Genomic DNA, 17,403 nt, shown 5'->3' on the forward strand with positions numbered 1-17,403 from the left:
AGGAAAGAAAGAAATGATAAAAAAGTAACAAGAAGGTGAGCGGAAACATCAGGGAGAACACATATGGGGTGTCATTTTGAAACACTAATCTGATTTGAGATTGCCAGTAACAATAAATAATAAATGAGTAAAAGAGTTATTAATGATTTTTTAATTTATTTTTTTAGTTTTGTATTATAAATCTTCACTACGAGACATGAATATTATATTTATTTTCAAGCTAGGGCATTATGATAGAAGCAAATTCTTTTTAAATTTTTTTATAAAGAACTATTTGGAGATTCTGAGACCAATATTTATGGCTTGCCTACGTGTAAACATTTTTTCACAAAAATGGATTGCGTCCATTTACTATTTAACAGGCCAAACTTATAATGAAGGATAAAAAGTAGAAAGATATAGCATGGTAACCATCAGATGCAACTTAGTTTTGCCATCAACATATTTCAAAATATTAAAAATGGACCTGTTACAGAACATTACACATTATAATGTAAATTAAATGTAACACCTTCTGTGATCTTTATTTTATTGAGTGATCAAAACCTACATCTAACCTACATCATTGTAAATCTTGAAAGAAAAAAAGGAATCTTATTCATTTACTTTATTCATTTATTATTTATTTTTATTTCTTTGTGTATTTCAGGAGAAAGTCTAAGTACATATAAAAATTAAATATACAAAAATATAAAAACTGAGGGGATGATGTTGCACTACGGTGGCTCAGGGGTTTTAGAAGAATTTTAGAAGAAAATCTCTGGGTTCCATGGTTGCTCAGTGGTTAGCGTTGTCGACTTAAAGCAAGAAGATTACAGGTTCAAGTTCTAGCTGGGCCAGTTGGCATTTTTGTGTGAAGTTTCCATGTTCTCCGTGTTTGCCTGCACTGTAAAAAATTTGACCTTAAATTCACAGTAAATTACTGGCTAATAATTGCATTACTTTCACAGTAAATTACTGTATGTAAATTCACAGTAAATTATTGTGAGGTAGTTCACAGTAATTTACTGTGGTTTTGTCACATTAAATTATTGTGAAATTACAACCATATATTGTAACTTTACAGTAGATAATAAAGTCTGTTACTGTGATTTCACAGTATTATCTTGTAGAATTAACTGTATTTTACTGTGAATTTGCAAAACGATTACTGTGATTTAGCAGTAGGTTGCAGTTTAAATACCTGATTTAACTTTAAAGTTACAGTTATATCCCAGATTACTGTAATTTTACAGTTTGGTGCTGTAAAATTTCAAAGCAAATTTAGGTCACACAAAAATGAAAATTATATCTTGATTTACTCACCCTCAGGTTGTTACAGCTCTGTTAAAAATTATTTTTTTTTGTTAAACACAGGAATAAAAATATCAAATATTCCCCTTTGTGTCTAAACAACCTGAAAATGCGTAAATGACGACAGAATCTTCATTTTTGGGTGATCTGAGAAGACTCTAAAATCAAAATAAAAACAAACACACATACATTTTACAGATTTATTTAACAGCTTAATGACATCTGTGTCAACATTTCAGAAAACTTTCAAAAGGTGAAGGTGAAGCCTCAAAAAATCCTAAGAACATATTAACAAAAAAATCTGACATCATATGTAGCATACATATAAAAAGCAGTGCTTCAGAGTGCGCGCTCTCTCTTTCTCATATATATATCATATATATATATAAATATATATATATCATGAATCATTTTCCTGATAATTTTACACACTTGCTAGTTGATGTGTCTTCTCTGCTTCTTTGACTTGGTCTGTCTTCCATCTCCAAACTGGTGCCCAAAAAGCACCTATAAGCAAAAGGGCAGACAAACAGTTAGCTTCATACAACACTTCTGGGACACTACTGCTGCACTACAGAGCAAAATTACTGTTAGCTCAGTTTGAACATGCTGACAATACTGTAGCTCAGTCAAACTGCAATCATTTAAACAAAAACATCTGAAAAGCATTTCCATCACAAACACACATTCAAGAACAGTCTAACAACAAATAGGGGTTTTAATGACCTAGGCAGAGCATGTTAAAACAGTTGATTTGATTTACACCTTCTGTTTACAGACTATAATCTAATGCTGGGTTCACACTTACTGCAAAGTGAACACGTACATCACAGCACTTGTTCTTGAATACTAGCAGGATGTTTCTTGCATCAAGCTAATTTTTCATGATTTAAATATTAGGAAAATTTTGCAAAAAACTTGATTGAAGTGATACAGCACTTGTGTTGTATTCATTTCAATCAAGTTTTTTTTGTAAAAATTCCAAATATTTTTCCACGTTTTTTGAGTTTTACTTAATTTGTGCTTCCCAGTAAAAATTTCCCACTATTTATGCATTTGCAATGACTTGTATGTAATCCACTCACCTGAATAGGTCACTTCACATATGGTATAAGAGCCCCATCCTTTTAAAGACAGCTTTCCCTCTGGTCTCCAGCACAGACAAACAAATTGAGTCTGCAACACACCCCTTTATTACAAGGGGACAAGGGGAGTCATGACTTGTGCTCCTATACATTCCTTGTTTAACCCCCCGAAAACAAGCCCTCAGTTACAATATTTATTGTAGACATTACCTTAAATTCCAGAGTGCAAAAGGCATCTTCAGCATACTTCAGTTTCAGACCAGATCCAAAGTCAGTCGTTAAATCCAGGTGAGGTCCCATGACCACTCGACCCTCCAAGGAATAAGACTAAAAGGGGGAAAGAAGGACTAAATTAGAGGTGTTTGTGAATAATTAAATTTGTTTGTAGAAACAAAGTTGACACTCCATGCTCTGCCTATTAAAAACCAAGCAAACAAACACACATGCCCAGTAAAATTGCTAATAAAAATAAAAACTATAGTTGAAAAAAATCTGTCTAATATTTACTACTACTGGAGGTACTGGTGGAACTTCTGGAAGAAGAAAAAGAGTTTGTACAAGAAACTGCTCACAACAAATCTGTGAAAAACCTGACATTTAAAAATCTAATAAAAACGAGGAAGGTACAACGTTACCTTTAATAATCAAGAGAGGGGTGATTGGCATCAGTGTTTCAACATCAGTGGCTGTGGCTGCAAAAATATAAATATAATAAGAGTAGAATAAGACTCAACCTAACACACACACACATACTGTGTATATATATATAGGTTTAGACTGTGATAATGAATTTAGGTTATATTTGTGTGCTTAGAATTTACACTCACCTCACACTTCAGCTATTATCAGGTACACCTGAACACCAAAAAATAAAATCTACAGTTAGTGACAATATACAATTAGTTCTCATTAGTAAATGTTAGCACTGCATTAACACCAGTGAGAAATATACAATATTTACTGTGTTAGTGTTAGTTTAAAATAATACAACTGAATTGTATTATAAGCCTCATTTAATAAAACAGTTAAGACTTGTTTCATAATGAGTTTAGTTTATTTATCTAACTTAACGTTAACGTTACAGTGAACAAAATTAACGTACATGATGGTGACTAACCGTAACGTTAACTTAAGTGAAAGCCAGAGCTTAAGTTACCTAAACGTTACAGTCATTTCACCTTTACTTCAGTCTTGTACTGAAACAGAAAATGCAGTTAACAAGAAGTTAATTAAAGAAAATTCCCTTTCTTTTTTTCAGGAACTAACGTTAACGTTATGCTATGTTACCTCAGAAAACACTACAATCACCATCTGGCGTCGTTAATTTCTTGTTTTAAAAAAAGGCGCGCTTAAACCCTGTATGTGCGAGTACAACCAAAGTACTCGGTAAATTCCTGTTAAATGACATGCACTATACAGAAATACACATACAACAATCATTTAACGGACAAAAGTCACATTTTAACACTTACCGAGGATGAATTCGTTGGGTGAAGAGACGACGGAGACGTTGTCTGTGGTGATGGCGCTTGTTCGCGGTCGAGTCGAGTCAGTTCTGTTCAATGAATCGGCTCCTTTAAGTGAACAGTAAAGAGTCGAATTCGCCTGAAACCGATTCCATTTTGTATAATATTGTAAGACGCAGACATATAATTCATTAATATTTCATCATATTGCTTGGTTCGTGTACTGCTTGTACACAAATTGCATGTTGATGACTATGAGCTTATGAACACGTCTGATAAAATGTCTGAATCTGATTCAATGTCACACGAGTCCTGAACCGAAGCAGTGCAAAAGTGATATATTCATTGAAATATAAAGTTAATTTTTTTCTTCGCCATTCAAAATATTACATATCTCTGACTTTAACAATAAGAATAAAGTTCGTTTGGAGTGTATTAAGAATTATTATTTTTTCCTCCCAGGATTAATTTCGCATCATGCTGCATCAAGCTGTAATGGTGGATGAGAAGGCACATAATATTATAAATGTTGCTTTTAATATGTAATGAAATAAAGTTTTAACACTTTTTCATGCGAGAATGTAGTTCTTCAAAACTAAAATCTGTGGATTGTTAGTAAAGATTGTGTGTAATTTTAAGTGTGTTTTGCCGGTAGCGGAGATCTATGACCTCCAGGCGGTAACGGCGCTCATTACTCATGTATCCGCCGAGAGGCGCCTGTCTTCAGGCTAGACATTGGGACAATTGCCCCGTCTTCGATGGCTCTATATGCGTCAGTAAATGAAGTTTTAACTGTTTTTCATGCTAAAATGTAGTTGTTTAAAACTCTAATCTGTGGTATATATATATATATATATATATATATATATATATATATATATATATATATATATATATATATATATATATATATATATATATATATATATATATATATATATAATTCTGAGATTAGTGACCTCCAGGCGATGACAGGTGCCCAATACTCATGAAACCGTCTAAAGCAGACATTTACCCTGACATTTAAATAATTTTTGGCTGTTTAACAGTTTGGTTTCATTAATTAATTACTTTTTATTCCAATTTATTATGTTTTGGCTAAGCACACAGTTATGTTCATTAAATATTATTTCCTATTCTATGTTAACTGTAAAAAAAATTAAATAATGGTGCAGTACAACCAAAAAGATGTTGGTAACCAAATCGTTTTGAGGGCTATAACCTTCTGTTATTATCTGTTAAAAGTTAATTTGTATTAATTTCTACGTTGAATCAAAAAAAGGTTTGAATTTCTATAACTAACGTGCAAAATATATAGTCTTTTTCACAGTAATTTGCTGTAATCATGCTACCTGCCGTAATTTCACAATAAAATTATGAATACAACATATTACTGTGAATTTTTCAGTTAAATACTGTGAAGGGATACTAATGTAATTTACTGTGAAAAATTACAGTAACTTGTTGTGAAAACCTGGAAATTTTTTACAGTGTGGGTTTTTCAAATATTTTTCCAAGTGATGTTTAACGAAGAAGATTTTTAACAATTTTTACAAACAATAATTTAAATAACTCATTTGTAATAACCTATAGCACAGCAATGTATGAAGCTTGCTCGAAGTAACCTACAAACCAATCAGCTTTATGTTTGTCAGTGTTGAGAATCCTCGACGAGCTTTCATCTGCAGTAAAACCAGAGAAATCCCCTACACCCATGCATGGATTCCTATTTAAAAAACTGGCTTTCCCCCTTTAAACTTTCATCAACTATTTAATCAAAACAATGTTGCTATTAAATTAATACGGTTACAAAATGTTGCATTTAACATGAATAATTTTTCTATCATCAATATATTTAACACTGCAAATCAGAATTCTGTAAATAGAATGGCCAAAAGCAGTCATTTCTTTGCCATGACTTTTCTTATAAGACTGAACCAAATTGATTTCATATTTACAAGCTTCGGGCGAAACGGTGGTGCAGTGGGTAGCTTGATCGCTTCACAGCAAAAAGGTCCCTGGTTCGAGCTCTGGCTGGGTCAGTTGGCATTTCTGTGTGGAGTTTGCATGTTCTCCCTTATTAGCGCGGGTTTCCTACGCGTGCTCCGGTTTCCCCCACAGTCCAAAGGCATGCAGTATAGGTAAATTAAATAAACTAAATTGGCTGTAGTGTATGTATGTGAATGCTAGAGTGTATGGGTGTTTCCCAGTTATGGGTTGCAGCTGTAAGGGTATCCGATGCATGAAACATTTGCTGTATAAATTGACGCTTCATTCCGCTGTGGCAGCCCCTGATTAATAGAGACTAAGTCGAAAAGAAAATGAATGAATTTACAAGCTTCTATTGAGATTTAAGAATTAAGTTTTGAATTTTTTATGAAGTCATTATCTGAAAAATATCCTTTTTTTTTGTAATGTAGCTTACAATTTTTGTAGGAAATGCTAGATCGCCTCTGAAGGTGTGCGTCTCACTTTGTCCAGCAAGCAGGAGAACATAGTTTTTCTTTTTTGCCGCAGTGAAAATGTTTTTAAAAGTTTGAAAGACATCTCTAAAGTAGTTATATTTTTGCTTGAGAAAGTGTTCTATTTGTCTAAGCTATTTTCAAAGTTTGAAAAAAAAGGAAATGGATATCTTCTAAGTGCCAAGGTGAGACTTTTATTTGCACAATAGCAGCAAAAGGCAGTCGATCAAGTGTCTGAAGGCTGGAATCTCTGAGTCTTTCATTCTTATACAGGTTTCTGGTCTCTTAGTCCTCCATTCTTATACATGTTTCTTATCTAACCTGTCGTGCTTATCTTTGAGATATATCTTTCAGTTAGTGAAGTCCACATCCAGGTTTTAAATGTGGCTAAATAGACATGTTTAAACTCTAACCGTGGTGAAAATGCCCTAACAATATAATAAATAAATGTTTTTATCTGTTTGATGTTTCTGTCTGTTTCTATCTGATGGATAGTTCTTCTATTGCAGCAGTACCTTGTAAAAGAATATTCTTTGAAATACAGTTTACAGAATATTTGTTGGAAAAGTCCACTCTTCTTTAAAGATCAGCAGTTCAGCTTACTGATCAGGGGAGAGACATCTACTTTTTCTGTACTTTTATGTTCCTTTCATAAATTGCTCATCTTCAAGTTCACCATATAGGGCACACCAGCTAGATGAACACTCTACCAGCCATTCACTGTGGCTGTTTCTCAATATGCGTTCTTCAGCGGTCTTGCATCCTCGTGTTCTTGTGTAACATTATCATCAGCTGCCAAAGTTCAGTTCCAATACTCAAGACCGCAAGAGCAGAGGACGCGTGAAACTTCCTGGATGTGATCTTGATATTGAGGACGCAGCGATGCAGACTTGAGCACCGAACTGGCTCTGGAAGTCCCAGTAGTCATTGCGACTGGAGGTGGGAAGCGCAGCACTTTATTTAGATTTATTATTACAGTTCAGAGATATCATTTATTTACCTCAGGAGTTTCCCTAAATGAAAATGTGAATATAAACATGGACATCTTAATGAAGGAATAAACACATTGAGGTTGTTTGTTTGCTGAAATTCGTATTAAAATCTGTTTAATTTATATTGTGTAGCGTATATTTATAATGTTTTAATGCAAAGTATATATTTTAAAAAAGGCAAAAACATTAACTCTTTGTATGAATGCTGTAATGTTTAAATAATTTTCCATTAAAAAGTGCGTCAAGGTCATGTGACCATCAGGAAGAACCCAGCATCGCTAGTCTCCACAATAACACAAGTCCGTTCTCTGCGATCTTGGAATTGAGAAACAGCCTCAGACTATACCTACCATCATGCTTTACATCTCACAGCTGAAACGGTTTTTCAGGTTGGATACTGATTACACTTACACAGCTGCAGCACATTGCACAGCACTTTAGTCATTCACATGCCACGGTTACACTAGAGCAGGGGATGGGAATTGTATTTGTATTATTAATCGGAAACGTATGGATTTCTTGTGACGGTTACAATTTTTTTAAACTGCAAAATATTGTTAATTAAGGAAGCCGCCTGGAAAGCTACATATTTTTGGTCAAAAAGCCACATATGTCTTGCGAGCAATATGTTGCCTATCACTGTTTAAGCATGCAAAATTGCACATGAGCTTGCATTTCCAGTCTGTCGTATTTGTGTGTGTATGTATGGAAGTCTATGGGGCAAAAAGTCATTGGGAAATCTTGTTACTGCCACATAAAAAAATGAACATTTTCAAGTGTATTGCCTTTTTTTTTTTGGACTGCTTCGTCATTTTAGATTATTTTAACATATTTTAATCTGTTTTTAGTCTTTTTTATTTGTTTTATTTTCCTACACTTCTCTCTTTTATTTCAGTTTATTTAAAGCACTTTGAATTACCATTGTGTATGAAATGTGCTATACAAATAAACTTGCCTTGCAGGATTGTTTGCTGCTTGCCTTGACCTTTTGCCTATATACAGTATATATAGGAAATACTTCCAATAAAGTTAGAGTTTTGAAATCGTGTTTCAATAAGAAAAAGGGAGCCATTTTTAACTAAGGAAAGGTTTAGTGGGGTAGTTTTACATCAAGTTTAAATTAAATTCAAGTTAATAGAAATTTTGTCTTAGTATGACATCATAATAATAATAATAATTCAAATAGCATTTTTAACCTCTCCTATTGATTCACACATGTAGTTTGATACCAGTAAAAACTGGAGAGACACAAACACAGGATAGTGATTTCTGAGGATTACATTATGCAGTGACAAGTTGTCTTTGACTTTCCTTTTTATCTGTAATGTTAGTATCCATTTCTCCCTCATATCAGAAACATGTGTGAGCTTCAGGAGTGCATTGGTAATAAAACAGGGCATCAGTTTCCCCAGGGGATTTGATATGTGTTGCTGCTCTACATCTGGCATAGACAGAATCGCTGATTATTCTAAGTTTGTTTTTAGTCACGTCATGTTGCTCACATCCGGTGATGTCTCTGTCTAAGATTAGGACAGATAATGTGAGATTGTGCAAGAAACTGTGTTTGTTCAATTGATTTTACAACAGTTGATTTTTTTTTTCTTTAAGAAGACGCAGCTCGTTGCTGGATTTTTTGAGCCACTGAAAATAAAAGACCATGTACAAGGCCTGCAACTTAATGGAAAAAATTTTTGCGATGTGTATATAAATGTATATTGTGATATTTAGTATAATTTCATCAGATGAAATGAATGGGTCTATTTGGAAAGAATTTATAATTTAGATACATTTTGATGATTTTATAAGGGAGAACATCTGCAAAAATGATACTGTACAAATAAAATGCACAGTGATTTATGATTTTTGTTTGAACGTTTAACAATATTTAGAGAAATTTAATAGTCATTTCATGTAAAATAACACTGTATAGTTTTCATCATATATTTACATAAATACAGTTAATCTTTCTTAAAGTTATAAACATCATTCGTTATGCCCGGATACTTATATCTGACTTTAAAAACACATATAAATAACAAAGGTTTTGCTAAATTTCTGGTTAAACATTGCAGTGACAATTCTCATTTTCAAATATAGCTCCTAGTCAATAAAAATACCAGTTCAACATTGCTGATCCTGCGATGTGACCATTGCGGATGCGCATATTGCGATATCAATGCTAAAACAATGTATTGTGTAGCCCTGTACTGCAGACAACTGCAACACTCAAGTGTGATTAACGAGTGTAATTATTGATTTGTCTTTAAAAACCACTTAAACTCTGCGGACCTGGTATCGGGTTTGTGACGTCATTGACGTTCACTTTAAGATTTAAAGGGCTAACATTGCACCAGACCCCCTTAAGTGGTTTCGTTTGATAGTGTAGAAGCTATATTTTATGTACATATACATCATTTTGGTTTTTATTCTACTGTACAAAAGTTATTTACACTTAAATACACAGTATTTTTGATACCCGAGCTGGGTATTGAACATTGGTTCTTTTTCATATTTTTCATATAGTTTGTATATGACACATGTACAAGTTATAAATGAAAGCTCTTGCTGGTGCTCATACGGTTCTAGCATTCTTTTTACTGAATTATATTCACATATTAAACAGTTGTCGAATGAATATCGGTGTTTCCATGGCGCAGAATTGAAAACAATGATCAATCCCTGTGGCTTGTATAGTACCTCTTAACAGTTTAAATACAATAACCTTTGCATAGATTATGGTAGAGATATTTTTCTTTTTTACTATGATAACAGACATGTGCAGGAACCACCAAAATTAATTACAGCAACCTAGACCACACAGAACCTAAAAGGTACACTTTTAAATTTGAGTTTATAAAAAAAATAACAAAAAAATACAAAAAGCGCCTCTTTTTTTGGTGTTTGTTATAACACAGACAACATATACAGTTATTTAAACACTTTTAATTGTGTTTTATGAAAATTAAAAGTTTTTTTTATATCAAATACCAAATATTTGCATATACACCTCTGCATGTGGATTTGGGAAGCTTTTAAATTTGGGTAGGCAAAATCAAGGCGTAAATCCCAAAATGAGCACTAGGGTTTATGAGGTTAATGCATCGTCATTGATTTACTGTATATTTGCTGAGATTAGATGTGTAACGATCACAAATCTCGCAGTTAGGATCACATGTTTTTTTTTGTTACAAATCAGTCCAAGGGAAAAAATGTCATTTGCTTTTCATTTATTACAAAAACAGTACTGCAAGACACTTTTTGTTTTAACCAACAGATATAGATTTTAATATAAAATGAATAAATAATCAGCTGAAAAAAACATTTATTGTAAAATATTCAGTACTGTGAAAATTCACAGTTACTACTACCGGAGCTGATGATGCTAAATGTATAAATCTAACATTATAATTTGTACAATTCATTTTTAATTTTAGTCTCGTTTTCAATAAATGATTTAGTTATTCACTCGCAAAACTTCATGCTTCATTGCTAGATGCTAGATTGCTATAAATTTTGAAGAATTATTCAGTGGAATATTTTTGATGGTTGGTTTTCACCACCTAGTGGTTAAATAATGTAATTTCAGTCTACAACTTTCATTTTTCAGCGTTGTTAAATGCACATGATGATGATTTTAATCTTTACCATAAACATTAGTGGTTATATCTAAACTATAATATGTTATCCCAGTGTTATTTTACTGTTTGTAACTTCATAACACACCCAAAAGACTAAAGACTGAATCTCTTTCTTGATTTTTGCATTTTTCAAACACAGATTTGAATGCAGTGATTTGAAGGTTTGGTAAACATATGCAAATCAACATCATTTATAATTTATGTTGCGTGGGTGTTGAGATCCCGATCTTTTAATGATTACTCGTGCAGCTTAAACTGAATGCATTAATGTAGGCTAAACAAGCAGTGACAGAAAACACCTTTGAGAAGCCATCACATCTCGAATAATTGACCACAACTTCTTGCATCATCATTATATTTTACGGGAAAGCCAAAATGCTTTCATAAATGTGATTTGAATGACGTAATAGGTAATCTGTCTGCTATTGTTACTAATTTATGATTAATCTACAAAGGCCACTTGTGTTTCGAACAGTGGGTTGAGATCCGTACGAATTATGGATCAACCGAGATCCGTTACACCCCTAGCTCAGATGTTGTACATTTTAACCCAAATGATCCATGTTGTCCTCGGAGTACAGCATAAGCACATTGGTGTTCATCTATTATTTTAATATGCAAATATGTTAGCTCTACTGTATCATAGCAGTAGGTGTTTATTCTTGAATGCAGCATGTATACAAAACAGTGTGTTCAAAAGAGAGTATCACAAATAATAAAAGGTAGCTTAAGACCATTACAAAGAAATAAAAATGCAGATTACCCCTTTGAACTATTTCTCTAGCTGTTTTTGATGATATGACCAATATGCATACAAATATGATTTTTTTTGGAGGTTGCATCACATTTCCCCCCTTTTTGTGTATTCGCATATGTGGATTTATAATCAATTTACACCTTGAAATAACATATTTCATTTGTATGTCAGAAAAAAAAGTTTCTTTCCCCCTTCTTTTATTGTCTGGCATATTTTTCATATTCTATTTTTAACCTCTCATTTTTCTCTGGCCTTGTGTTATTGCTACAGCAGGCATCCAGAAACATTTCTTGTATTCGTTTTTATCTCATTTCATATGTCATATCTCAGATTTATCTTTGCCTTAGAGGACAACTTGTGTACAAAGCGACAAAGCTTACCCCGCCCTCCTCATGCACCCTAGCCAAAAAAATAACACAGCCAGCTCTGAAAAACATTCTTCAAATATTCACACCCAGTCATCCAGCAATCGTAACAAAGATCTGCTCATCAGGTGGAAGGAGATACTAATTTACTGTAATTTACTGTGAAATGAGTTGGATGACCTCCCAGGAGAGAGCAGACTGTTTATTACAGTGAGAGAAAGAGATGAATTCAGCAGCTAAAGATCAGCCCTATCTGAATATTTGTTTACAATTGAACAGCCACTGGGGTGACACAGTGGCTCAGTGGTTAGCACTGTCGCCTCACAGCAAGAAGGTCGCTGGGTTGAGTCTCAGCTGGGCCAGTTGGCGTTTCTGGGTGCTCTGTTGTCCCCCACAGTCCAAAGGTATGCGGTATAGACCATTTTGAGGGCTGTAAACAATAATTGTGGTCTTACCATATTTCCTGTTTTGCATTTTTATTTTCCATAGCTTCTGAGAATCTAAAACGGTCCACATATTGATAAATAATCAGTTGTGGAAAGAGTACTGAAAAATCATATTCAAGTAAAAGTACCATTACATTCCCAAAAATTAAGTGCGAGTAAAAAAGTCTGTTGTAATTATTTCTCAAATTATGAGTAAAAAGTAGCCCTTTTAAAAGTACCCAAGTGAGGAGTGAGCATTACTCTGTGAAAGGTTGATGCATTTACAACACATAAACGTAAACATTCTTTAGTGCATTCAGTTATCTTCCTATATTTCTTCCTTTCTTCCTTCGTTTGTTCGTTCTGTCCTTCCTTCCCTCCCTCCTTCCATCGTTTGTTCATTTTTTTCCTTCATTCATTTGTTCACTTATTCATTTGTTCCTTTTTTTCATTGGGTCCTTTGTTTATTCATACATTTATTTGCTCATTCCTTCCTTCGTTTGTTCAGTCTCGAATCCTTCCTTCCTTCATTAGTTTGGTCCTTCCTTCCTTCAATTTCTTGTTCGGCCCTTTCTTCATTTGGCCCGTCCTTCCATTTTTCTTTCATTCCATTTAGTGATTGTTTAAGGCTGTATGGTGATTTCAGTCATCATAAAGTTGACATCCTTCATTTTCTCATCAGTGACATGCAGTCTATAAACAGTCTTATTGAGTGTAAAGGTTTTGGACATCATCTTGGACAATTGTAATGCTTTCAAAAGATTTGGTGCATTTTTAAAGCACCTATGTATTCAATGCAAAAATGCTTTTCTTGCTTAGAGTTTTTGTCTTGTTTCTAGTCCAAATATTAAAAAGTTCTTATGTCAAGAAGCATTTTCTAGGCAAGCAGAACATAATGTCTCATTTTAAGAAGTAATATACCAAAATGAAGTAAGTTTTTTCCTTAAAACAAGAAAAACAATCTGCCAATGGGGTAAGCAAAATAATCGTTATTTTCCTTTTGACATAAGATTATTTTTCTTACCCTATTGGCAGATTATTTAGCTTGTTTTAAGGAAAAACTCACTTCATATTGGCATATTGTTTCTTAAAACAAGACGATATCTTTTGCTCGTCTAGAAATTTCCTCATGATTTAAGAATTTGTAGATATTTCGACTAGAAACAAGAGGTTGTTCAGTATGGTGCAATTTACTTTCTATGTGGAATTTGATTGGACATTAACCACAGCACTAATTTTTCTACTTTAGTCAATCACCATAGACAAGAAAGAAATAAAGTTGTGACTGCAGGTAGAAGGAAAATAGTGGAGAACAGATACAGCACAAAAATGTACTCAAGAGGAAGTAAAAGTAAACATTTTTAAAACTACTTAGCAAATTAAAACTGATAATTGTTTATGATAGGTCTTTTAACGTTGAGATCTGATTGAAATGCCTCGTTACAGAAATAGTTTGACAACAAGCAGGAAATGTTCATTGGCCAATGACATCATCACATTGGTGAATGAAATAAACTAAATTGGCCGTAGTGTATGAGTGTGAATGAGAGTGTATGGGTGTTTCCCAGTACTGGGTTGCAGCTAGAAGGGCATCCGCTGTATAAAACATATGCTGGATAAGTTGGTGGTTCATTTCGCTGTGGCGACCTCTGATGAATAAAGGGACCAAGCCTAAGGAAAAGAATGAATGAATGAATGAATGAATGAATGAACAGCCACTATTTATTCAAATCCCGACTTGTTTGCATGAATGTTTTTTTTCTCTCTTTTGCCTTAGTGGAGATATGACATCTCCACACCTGTGCCTTGTTTAGCACTGCATCCTCTTCCTTCATCCAGCGGTAATGCGATGATGCTTTAGATTAGACTCCATAACTTATTTTGACAGTCCTATACCTCCAAAACGATTTTTTTATGCTGATTGGTGGAGGCCGGCATGTTTATAAGCAAATACGTGACCTGATATCAGTTCATCAGACCCGGCTGAGAGAGCGAGGCATCAGTCGCTCTTTCTAGATTGATTGAGAGTGGCCTCTTCAGAGGTGCCAAGGCGTAAAGATGTGGTCTTCCAGCCTGATTAACTGCTTTTCCAGTGTAATTTGCATAAGCAGGGGCCACTGCAGAGTCTGGAGCCACAGTGATAGTCTTTTTTTTTTGCGAAATCTGTCAGAGGTGCTGACACACTTACCCATTCCGGTGCGCTGGTTGCTTTTCGCCGAGCCAGACATCGGCTCCATCACGAGGCTCCATTTAGAGCCGATAATGTAATCAAATTCATCCAATGACAATGCCTGCAAACATTTCACTAGGCGCATGCATATGAATGAACCTTATGCAAAGAGAGCACTCGAGGCCAGCTGTTGAAAAATCGGATGTTTGCTTTCTTTTCAATTCAGTCCTCTTCTCTTGTTTTCTGCTTTGTCGAGAGTCTCGGAGAAGGGAATGTAAACACGCATAGCTTGAAGTAAACTCTGATCTCCTTTTGAGCTTTTTTTATGAGACGGAGTGATTTTGCATTCTTTTTGATATGTCAATTTCTCAACCCTCACCTCATTAAGTGTAAAGTCATCTCACCGCCATCCCACAGCCCTCAGTGATTTCCTTTTCCTGCCTGGTTTAGATTCCTCTCCAAGGCTGTGTGGTTTGGCTGCTTTTATATGTTAATATTCAAAACTGTTACCCAATCATAGCAGGGAAGGTTTACTTTCAAGTCTTGAAAGAGACACGTTTATTAAAGTGGCATGCTTAAAAGAGATAGATATTAGTTCTAAGGGGCCTAAAGTTACTTCTAAAGCTTTTAGCCAAAAACGTAAAACTTTTTGTTATGCATTCACCTGTTTGTTTATATGAAGACATAGTTTGTATGCTAAACAAAATGCATACATTTAAAAATGAATTTCAAAGTGGAAGTTTTTTTTTTTTTAAACAATGACTTTATCATGTCTGTGTAAACACCCATGTGTAGATTAAAGTCAAGAGCAGTATGTGATAGTGTTGTTGCTCAAGTGTTGTTGCTAAAGCTTTATGAGCAAAGTTTGAATTTACGTCACATTACAAACAACAATGGAGATGCATCATTACACACAAGGTCAATTCTACATACTCCTCAGTAGGCATGGGCCAGTATAGGTTTCTGACGGTATGACAATCTTGGATAAAAATATCAGTTTCACAGCTCTAAAATAAGTACTTTTTAAATGTATGGGTTAAAAAACAACCCCTCACCCATTGATCACAATATATTTCAGTTCATTGTCAAAAATGAACTGAATATGACTGTGAACACTATTCCTACTCACAGTTCTTTCCACAACAGCTTACAAAAGATGATTTTCATCATAGGTGCCCTTTAAGTGTTTTCATATCTGCTTTAGGGTGATCCAAACAATGTTGCGTCACCAATTTTTTTTCCCTGATTTATGTTTACATGTGTATTCATTTTCACATTACACCTCAAAATGACATTGTCTGTGCATCAAAAAAAAAAACTATCCATTCATCCATCCGTTTTTTTCATATTTTGAGACTATCTGTTAAAAAACAAATTGTGGATGTATGTTTTCTTTTAAGTTAAGCCCTCCTCTTCTACATCCAGAGCCTCAGAGAAGTGACTGTAAACATGCACACCTTGAAGTAAACTCTGATCTCCTTGTGTATTCCTTTACGAGACGCAGTGATACTGCATTCTTTTTGATATATCAAATTCTCAACCCTCACCTCATTAAGTGTAAATCATCTCACCGCCATCCCACAATCCTCAGTGATTTTGGTTCTGTTCCTCTCTGGTTTCCGCATCCTCTTCAAGGCTGTGTGGTTTGGCTGCTTTCCATCTGTTGTTTTAGGAACGTTTCTCCTCACAGTAGGATGGGCTTCAGACACTGTGAACTAACCAAACAGGAAACAAGTTGTTTACTCCCCAACACCCCCTTGGGAGCATTAATTATGAGCATAGGTGATGAGACATGGAGTTCTCCTGCTGGGCTGCTTGGCTGTGCTGCATGTTGCGTTGGCTGCGTTCACCGCCAGAACCATTGATCTTCTATAGTTAATTATGACTATAGGCTTGTGGGAGCCGGCGAGACCGGGCATGACGTGGCAGTATTATTACTCGGAGATATTCTCGGACTGAATTACCATAATCATTGCAGCTCACTGTAGGTCGGAATGCCGTTATCAGAGTCCCCTTCAAAGTCAGTCAGTTCGCTCAGCAGCAATACATGCAGTGCTTAGTCTACTATATGTGTAATCGAGTCTACTTATATGTGTATAATTCATTCATTTATTTTCCTTCAACTTAGTTCCTTTATTAATCAGGGGTCGCCACAGCTGACTGAACCCCCAACTTATTAAGCATATGTTTTACACAGCAGATGCCCTTCCAGCCGCAGCCCAGTACTGGGAAACACACATAAACTCATATTCATGCACATACACTACGGCTAACTTAGTTTATTTAATTCACCTATAATGCATGTCAATGGACAGTAGGGGAAACCGTAGCTCTCCGTGGAAAATCACGCAAACACAAGGAGAACATGCAAACTTCACACAGAAATGCCAACTGACCCATTTGGGACTCGAACCATCAACTTTCTTGCTGTGAGGCGATATTGCTAACTACTGAACCATCGTGTCGCCCATGTGTATAATGATACTTCAAATATATTTTTAATGTTATATTTATTATTTGGCATAAATACCTCAACTCAGTAATACAAAAGCAGATGTTTGAGGTTGACCAGTGTGTGTGCAAACACAAGACCCAAAAAGAGTCTGTAATCGAATGCGATCTCAAAGTTAAGGTTCCCCTAAAATTACAATAAAGGTGTAAGCATGAGCATGTTCATTTTAAGGATATCTATAAGCTAGTGTATAGTCATGATACTGGAATTTCGGTAATGCTTTGGAACCAATCGGTAC

General features: G+C 34.7%; 1 protein-coding gene and 1 long non-coding RNA gene across 8 annotated transcripts in view; one reads left to right on the plus strand and one right to left on the minus strand.

Moving 5' to 3' along the window:
- The window catches only part of asic2 (acid-sensing (proton-gated) ion channel 2), an 814,368-nt gene that overhangs the window by 126,693 nt on the left and 670,272 nt on the right, over positions 1-17,403 (plus strand).
- On the minus strand, positions 1,481-3,915 carry LOC141381357 (uncharacterized). Of its 2 annotated transcripts, XR_012401359.1 has the most exons (7): positions 3,851-3,915; positions 3,535-3,574; positions 3,206-3,233; positions 3,014-3,070; positions 2,589-2,705; positions 2,379-2,482; positions 1,481-1,800 (listed from the first exon to the last, which is right to left on the minus strand). It is a non-coding gene; the product is annotated as an uncharacterized lncRNA (long non-coding RNA). The 2 variants fall into 2 exon arrangements; XR_012401358.1 differs by lacking the exons at positions 3,014-3,070; positions 3,206-3,233; positions 3,535-3,574; positions 3,851-3,915 and having other exon boundaries at positions 2,589-2,783.

Source organism: Danio rerio, chromosome 3 (genome assembly GCF_049306965.1).
Source record: "Danio rerio strain Tuebingen ecotype United States chromosome 3, GRCz12tu, whole genome shotgun sequence".
NCBI lineage: Eukaryota > Metazoa > Chordata > Actinopteri > Cypriniformes > Danionidae > Danio > Danio rerio.